This window comes from Pteropus medius, unplaced genomic scaffold (assembly GCF_902729225.1).
Source record: "Pteropus medius unplaced genomic scaffold, Ma_sr-lr_union100, whole genome shotgun sequence".
Classification (NCBI taxonomy): domain Eukaryota; kingdom Metazoa; phylum Chordata; class Mammalia; order Chiroptera; family Pteropodidae; genus Pteropus; species Pteropus medius.
In genome coordinates this window covers 1,935,176-1,943,297 of record NW_024340697.1, presented here as the reverse complement: position 1 = coordinate 1,943,297, position 8,122 = coordinate 1,935,176, and the positions used below count along the sequence as shown (strand labels likewise).

The 8,122-nt window shown below is 36.7% G+C and overlaps 1 long non-coding RNA gene across 2 annotated transcripts; it reads left to right on the top strand.

Moving 5' to 3' along the window:
- The first annotated feature begins 249 nt into the window (after positions 1-249).
- Positions 250-7,440, top strand: LOC120611400 (uncharacterized). 2 transcript variants are annotated; one of them, XR_005655160.1, is made up of 7 exons: positions 250-1,204; positions 1,804-1,891; positions 2,278-4,519; positions 4,799-4,862; positions 4,983-6,560; positions 6,668-6,731; positions 7,306-7,440. It is a non-coding gene; the product is annotated as an uncharacterized LOC120611400 (long non-coding RNA). The 2 variants fall into 2 exon arrangements; XR_005655149.1 differs by having other exon boundaries at positions 2,278-4,862.
- Positions 7,441-8,122: the final 682 nt, after the last annotated feature.

Below are 8,122 nucleotides of genomic sequence, written 5' to 3'. Positions count from 1 at the left end.
CCATGGGGTATGTAAGAGTGTTTATTAATGGAGCTTTCCGGGTATCCAGGTAAGTGATAATATAGGTCGTACAACACTATAGACCAACTAATATTCAGATATCAGGATTTAGGATTGTGACTCTAACACTTGTGTTCCTCTGTTTATTTGCAGGTATCTCATTAAGGCCTTTGCTGGTATAGGATACCAGCAAAGTATACCTATACAAGTATACCTGTACAAGTATACGATAATCTTATATTTACTCTTGAAAGACCTTATTTTCAGAATCTAGATAATTAGTGATGTTGTCAAGATTCTTATGTTAAAGTTCTTTTTGGCACATTTGCAGTTAAAAATTAAGTTGTCTCTAACAGTACTAGTAAGCATGAGATTTTATTGTATTCTTGTTTAGGGATAACGTGCATTTAACACTCTTAGTAATAGATGGATATGCAGGTATCCAGTTAGTTTTTTGTGTTATTCAACACTGTGTTATCGATCATGGCATTTTTTTTTGGGTATCTTTCCATAAGTGGAAGATGTGCCTTACTAGGATTTGACCAAGGAATTCGACAAGATCCAGGTAGACTTGATGCGCTCTATAATGATGGAATGACTGGTTATTTGCAGATGTTCTGGTAAAAAAAAAAAAAAGAAGTTATGTCCCTTAACATATCATGATGAATCTAACAGTGGTCGTTAATGGGAGGAGGAGATTTCTGATATCCAGGTAAATGATGATATGCACATCACTGATCAGCCGATCTTCATATATGTGGGTAAATGATGTTGGAATGCCTCAACTTGTTTTACCACGTGAGTTCTTAGCAGATATTGAAGTAAGCAATAATAGGGTTTTGCCAGTTCTTGCAACCATGTTATCCTAGTGTTTTACATTTTACAGGAAAGTTATGTTTAATCATGTGAGTGTTGAATAATTTGCATTTATCCAGGTAATTTTCCTGTAATTCTGTTTCACAGTTATAACCATAGGATTTTATGGATGTGTAGTCAAGAGACGATGGGGCCAGACCTTGAATACTGCAAAAATCCAGTTAGGTAGATGGATTCTGCAGTGATGGAAGTGAAGGAGCTTATTCGCAGGTGTCCACGTGGAAAGTGTTTATCCATAGATACATATTTTTCACAATGTGTTTTTCAGGGTCCAATCAGTGATCATGGTGACTTCATAATGGTTAGCAGGAACCTTGTTTATATCCAGGTAAGTGACAGTTTGGCCTTAAGTACCCTTTAAATATCCACTCTTCAGATTTCTTAGTGAGAATAGTGTGTCTTACCTTTGTGTATTATATTTTTCTAAATATATTCAGGTAAGAGATGATATAGTTTCAACCAAATCTAGTAAGAATTAGCCCTTACAGTATAATAATTTAAATATAATGTGTATTGAACATAAGTAGTGATGGAGATATGTGCAGGTAAATTATCACACCACAGTATCGATCATGAGATTTTTACATGTGCCCTGTCGAGAGGTGATGGTGTCTCTAAGAACGTCATTGACCTTGAAGTACTGCCATAATGCAGGTAGTGTTGGTGGTTCCTTCAATGACGGAAGAGACCAAGATTATTTGCAGGTGTCATCATAGAATAAGTTGTTGTCTTAAACATATTTGCTGCATATATTTTCTTCAGATTCTGGTGAAGAGATTGTAGTGAATCTAATGGTAGTTATCAGGACATTGCTAGTAACTAGGAGAGTGGTAAAGTAGGTCTGACCACAATGCAGACTATCTGATCTTCAATATCTATGTTAGTGAGGATGTTGTCCTCAACACATGTGTTATCTTGTTTTTGTAGATATCCTGTTAAGATCTTTGCTATTAAAGAGGTACGATGTAAGAGGACATTAACTCATTAGAGACTTTTGCTATTTTCAGACATCTAGGTAATTAATGATCTTCTCAACTCTTAAAATAAACTTGTTTTTGGCATGTATACAGTTAAGAAATTAATTTGTCTTGAACAATTCTAGTAAGCATGAGAATTAACTGTGTTCTTGTTTAAAGGTAATGTGTTTCTTACAGTGATAACAGATATGCAGATATGCAGGTGATTATCATATTGTCCATCACAACGATATTGAGCATGAAATTATTGCAGGTATCTCTTCAAGAAAGGAAGGTATCTCTCACTAGGGTTTGACCTCAGAGTTCTACAGTTATCCAGGTAAAACTGATGAGTTCCAAAATGCTCTAATAGACCAAGGGAATTTTGTAGGTGCATGGGTACAATAGGATGTGTACTAAATATTTTAAACATCATGTTTTTCAGATTCGTGCAAAGACATCACAGGAAGCCTATCAGTGGCAGTTAATGAGGCGCATAGCAGGTATTGAGGTAAGTGATGATTTGGGCCTAAACCACAGCACAGATCAACTGATCTTCATATATCTAGGTAAGTGATGACGATGTCCCTAACATTTCTTGTTACCATGATTTTGTTTCAGTATTAGAGTAAGATAGAGTCCTTACCAATTCTAGTAAACACAAGTTTACACTTTTTACATTATAGAGTAATTTATGTTTAACCCTGTGCATGTTGAGGGATCAATCATCCAGGTCATTTCTCACCACAGTAGTAATGATGGCATTTTTGCAGGTGTTCAGTCAAGAAATGGTCTCTGGTTACAGTGTTGTTAACCTTCATTTAATGCAAGTAGCCAGGCTGAGATTATGCATTCAATAACGGAAATGAACAGGGTGATGTTCCTGGTAGAACAAGTTGTGACCTTCAACACATTTGTACCATATATTTTTTCAAGTTCCTACGAAGAGCATACAGTGTAGCTAACAATGGTTGTTAATGAAATTTTGTTTTTAACCAGGTAAGTGAAAAGTGGGTCTGACCACAATGCAGACTATCTGATCTTCAATATCTAGGTAGATGAGAATGGTGTCCCTAACACTTGTGTTACCATGTTTGTTGGCAGGTATCCTGCTAATGTCTTTGCGAGTCTACAGATATGAGATGATGTGATATTAACTCATTAGAAATGTTTTTATATTCAGATATCTACATAATTAATGTTTTCAAGTGTCATATTAACTTGTTTTTGGCATGTATGCAGTTCATAAATTAACATGTCCTTAATGCTAATAAGAATGAGATTTTATTATTTCTTGTTTAGATTTACTGTGTATTTAGCACTTTTAATAATAGAGAGATATGCAGGTATCCAAGTAATTTATCATATAGTGTGCCACTGCATTAGCGACTATGGGATTTTTGCAGGTATTCCTTCAGGAGGGGAGGGTATCTCTTCCTAGGGTTGGGTTTGACCTTGCAGTTCTACAAGTATCCGGGTAGTGTTGATGAGACCCAAAATGATACAGTTGACCAAGGGAATCTGCAGGTGGACATGTAGAATATGATGTGTATCAAACACATTCTCTTGAAATGTGTTTTCAGGTTCATGTCAGGACATTATGGTGAGCCTATCAATGGTAGTTAACAAGGGACATTGCTGGTATCAGGTAAGTATGATGTGGGCATAAACCATAGCACAGACCACCTGATCTCCAGATATATAGGTAAGAGGCGATGATGTCCCAAACACTTCTTATTTTTGCAGGCATTCAGGTAAGAAATGATAGAGTCTTAGCAATTTTAGAAAACATGAGTATTCACTTTATATACTTCAGAAAAAGTTATGTTTAATATTGCAAGCGTTAAGAGATATCACATATCCAGGTATTGATCATGATGATCCCCAACAAAATACTACTCATAGATTTTTTTACAGGTGTTCAACTAAGAAACGCTGATTTTATCTAACATTGGTCTTGATATTGGATTGCTACAAGTATCTAGGTAAAGTTGATATGTCTCATAATGACAGAGTGATCAAGGTATTTGTAGATATCCTGGTAGAAAAAGTTGCATTCTTTGACACAGATTTCATAATGCCTTGTCCAGGTTCCTGTCAAAAGATCCCAATGAGCCTAGCACTGATGTTAACAGGGTCTGTTGCTGGTATGCAGGTAAGTGATTAAGTGGGCCTAAACTATAGTACAGGTCATCAGATCCCGAGAGAGCCAGGTAAGTGATGACAGTATCTCTAAGAGTTGTTTCACCACGATGTCTTCATAGGTTTTCAGGTAAAAAATGGTAACGTGCTTCCCAGTTCTAAAAACTGTTAGTGGTCACCTTTTATCCTTTAGAGAAATTTGTTTTGTTTAACTCTGTGAGTGTTGTTGGGTAGCCATATCCAAGTAATTATCATAATGTCCTCAACTGCAGTAGTAACCCTGGAAATTTTGTAGGGATCCCATGAAGAAATACTGTCTTATCTGGCAGTGCTTTGACCTTGGAGTACTGCAAGTACGGAGATAGAGTCGATGTTCTTATAATGAACTGACCAAGGTTATTTGCAGGTGTACTTTACACATTTATAATAAACCAGTAATCTGTGCATCCCTTTTCACATTTATCATAATGTGTCTTTCAGGTTCCTGTCAAGAGATCTCAATGAACCTGACAGTGGTCGTTAAGGGGGCATATTCAGGTATCTAGGTATGTGATGAGATTGACCTTTACTACATCAAACCCTATGATCCTCATGTATCTAGTTAAGTGATGTTGATTGCTTGAACTTGTTTGACCATGTGTTTATTTTCTGGCATTCAGGTAGAAATGATAGTGTTTTTACCAATTCCAGCAAACGTATTATCCTACTTTTTTGTATTTTAGAAGAAATTTATGTTTAACCATGTGAACATTAGGCAACTCATGGGTATTCCTGTGATAAACATGGAGTTCTGTGTCACACAAGTTACCACGGTATTTTTGCAGGTGAGCAGTCAAAACGTGATGGTGTCTGACATGATGTAGACCTTGGAGTACTGCGAATTCCCAGGTAGAGTTGATGAGTCCTGTAATGATGGAAGTGGACAAAGTTATTTGCGGTGTCCTGGTAGAAAAGGTGTTCACAGACACATTTGTCACAATGTGTTTTTCCGGTTTCTATCAATTACAGTAAACCTCATAGTGATCTATAATGGGACTTTGCTTTTATCCAGGTAAGTGATAATGATGGAATTGAGCACTATACAAGCAATCTGAGCACCGATAGGCAGGTAAGTGTGGATGGTTTTTCTTACTTTTCTGTTAGTATGTTTTTTTCACAGCTATTCAGGTAAGAAATGATATTGTGCCAACAAATGCAAGTAATCATGCTAGTAATCATCTTAGAGCTTAGATATATTGTATGTTTGATCTTAGTGGTAATGGAGGGTATGAGGGTGTCCAGGTAAGTTATCCTATTGATCCACACCACAGAATTGAGCATGAGAATTTTATAGGTACTCAGAGAAGAGATGAAGGTTTCTCCAACAATGGCATAGACCACAAAGTTTTACCAAGATCCAGGTAGCATTGATGGTTCCTCTAATGATGGAAATAAGCACGATTAATTGCAGCTATTCTTTTTAATTTTTCCTCAGGTCAAACAAGTTTGGTCTTAAACACATTTGTCAATATGTTTTTTTCAGGGCATAGTAGTCATGACAGTACGGTGAACCTGGTAGTGGTCTTCATTGGGACCCTACTGGTAAGCAGGTAAGTGGTATTGTGGATCTTAAACCAGAGTATAGACCAGCTGGTCTTCAGAGGTCTAGGTACATGAGGATGGTGTCCTACACACCGAACACAGTGTTACCGTGGTTTTTCTGCAGATATCCTGTGAAGGTCTTTGCTAGCATTCAGGTATGAGAGGATGTCATGTTAATTCATTAGACCTTTATATTTTCAGATATTTATGTTATTAATAATGTTTTAGAGATACTTATATTAACCATATTTTTCACTTGCATAAACTTAAGGTATTAATTTGTCCTAAGAATACTAGTAAGCATGAGATTTTACTGTATTCTTGTTCAGAGATAGTGTTTTATACACTCCTACTGATTAAAGGATATGCAGGCATCCAGGTAATTTATCATATTGTCCATTACTGCGATATTGACCGTGGAATTTTGACAGGTATCTCTTTAAAGAGAGAAGGTATATCTCACTAGGGTTTAGTTTTTGACATCTTCAAGTATCCAGGTAATCGTGATGAGTCTCAAAACGATGTAATTGACCAAGGGAATTTGTAGTTGTTCAGGTAGAGTAAGAGCTGTATGGAACACATTTTTCACAAGGTGTTTTTCAGTTCATGTGAGGACTTCACCATGAAGCCTATCAATGGTAGTTATCGAGGCACATAGCAGGTATTGAGGTAAGTGATGACATGGGCCTAAACCACAGCACAGACCATGTGATCTCATATATATAGGTAAGTGATGATGGTATCGCTGTTACTATGATTTCATTGCAGGTGTTCATCTGAGAAATGATAGAGTCCTTACCAATTCTAATTGCCATGAGTTTATGGTTTTTATATTTTCGAGATAACTTACATTTAACCCTGCAAGTGCTGTAGGTTGATCATATCCCGGTTATTGTCATAGAGTTTCCACCCCAATAGTAACCACAGGATTTTTATAGGTGTCCAGATAAGAGATGATGGTGCCTCCTGAAAAAGATCATGACCTGAATCAATGCAAGTATCAAGGTAGAGTTGATAAGGCTTACAGTAATGGAAGTGAAAAGGGTTATTAGCAGGTATTCTGGTAGAACAAGTTGTGTCTTTAAACATATTTGTTCCTTGTGTTTCTTCAGGTTTTTTTCAAGAGAACGCAGTGGACCTAACAGTGGCCATTAAGGGAACCTTGCTCTTAACCAGGTAGGTGATAACGTGGGTCCTCTGTATGCAACCATCTGATGTTCAAACTAAATGAGCATGATGCTCCTAACACTTGTGTTACCATGTTTGTTGGCAGGTATCCTATTAAGTTCTTTGCGAATGTACACATAAGAGATGATAATGACATTAACTTATTAGAGACAGTCTTATTTTCAGATATCTATGTAATTAATGTTCAGGACTCAAATTTATTTTGTTTGGGCCATGAATTTTGTGAAGAAATTAATGTGTCCCTAATAATCCTAGAAGGAATGAGATTATACTGTATTCTTGTTTAGAGAGACTGTGTATTTAACATTTGTATGCTATAAGGATATGGCAATATCCAGGTTATTTATCATATAGTCTATCCCAGCATTATTAACCGAGGGATTTTTGCATGGTTCCCTATAAGAGAGAAAGGTATCTCTTCCTCAGCTTTGGCCTCAGAGTTCTGAAATTACCCATGTAATGTTGAGGCGTCCTGAAATTATATAAGTGACCAAGGGAAATTGTAAGTGTACCAGTAGAATAATTCCTGCAGCAAACACATTTTCTCCAATTTGTTTTTCAGGTTTATTTCAGAACATTATGGCGAGCCTACTGTTGGTAGTTAATGTGGGACATTGCTGGTGTCAAGGTAAGTGATGATGTGGGCCTAACCCACGGCACGGACCTTCTGACTTTCATACACATAAGTAACTTTTTATTGCCCTATCTGTTTTTGCTTGATATTTGTTTTTTTTTATTTTTTTTATTTTTTTTAGGTATTTAGTTAAGACTGATAATATCTTCATCAATAATCGTAACCATGAGTTCTTACTGTTTTCTATCAGAGAAAATTTTATGTTGCACCCTGTGAGTTTTGAGTGATCTACAGGTATCCATGTAATAGGTATGGAATTCCATGTCAAAATACTAACCATGTGTTATTGGCCAGTGAGCACTTCAGAGATGATGGTGTCTTTAACGGTGGTATAGACTTTGCAATCCTGCAACTATCCAGGTAGAGAATGAAGTGTCTCATAAAGATGACAGTGACCAAGGTTATCTGCAGTTGTCCTGGTGGAAAACATGTGTCTGTAGACATATATGTCACCATGCGGTTTTCAGGTTCCTGTCAAGAGATCTTGATGAACACATCATTATGATCTTTATCAGGGACATTGCTTATATCCCAGTGGTGATGTGGGCCTTAAGCACCCATGGGCCTTCTGATTTCAGATTTCTAGATAAGTGATGAAGGTGTTCCTAACATTTGTGTTACCACGGTTTTCTAGTAGGTACTCAAGTAAGAAATAATATTGTCTCAAACAATACTAGCGAGCAAAGCCCTTATAGGATTAGTGTTTACATACCGTGTGTGTTGAACATAAGCAGTGACATTATGC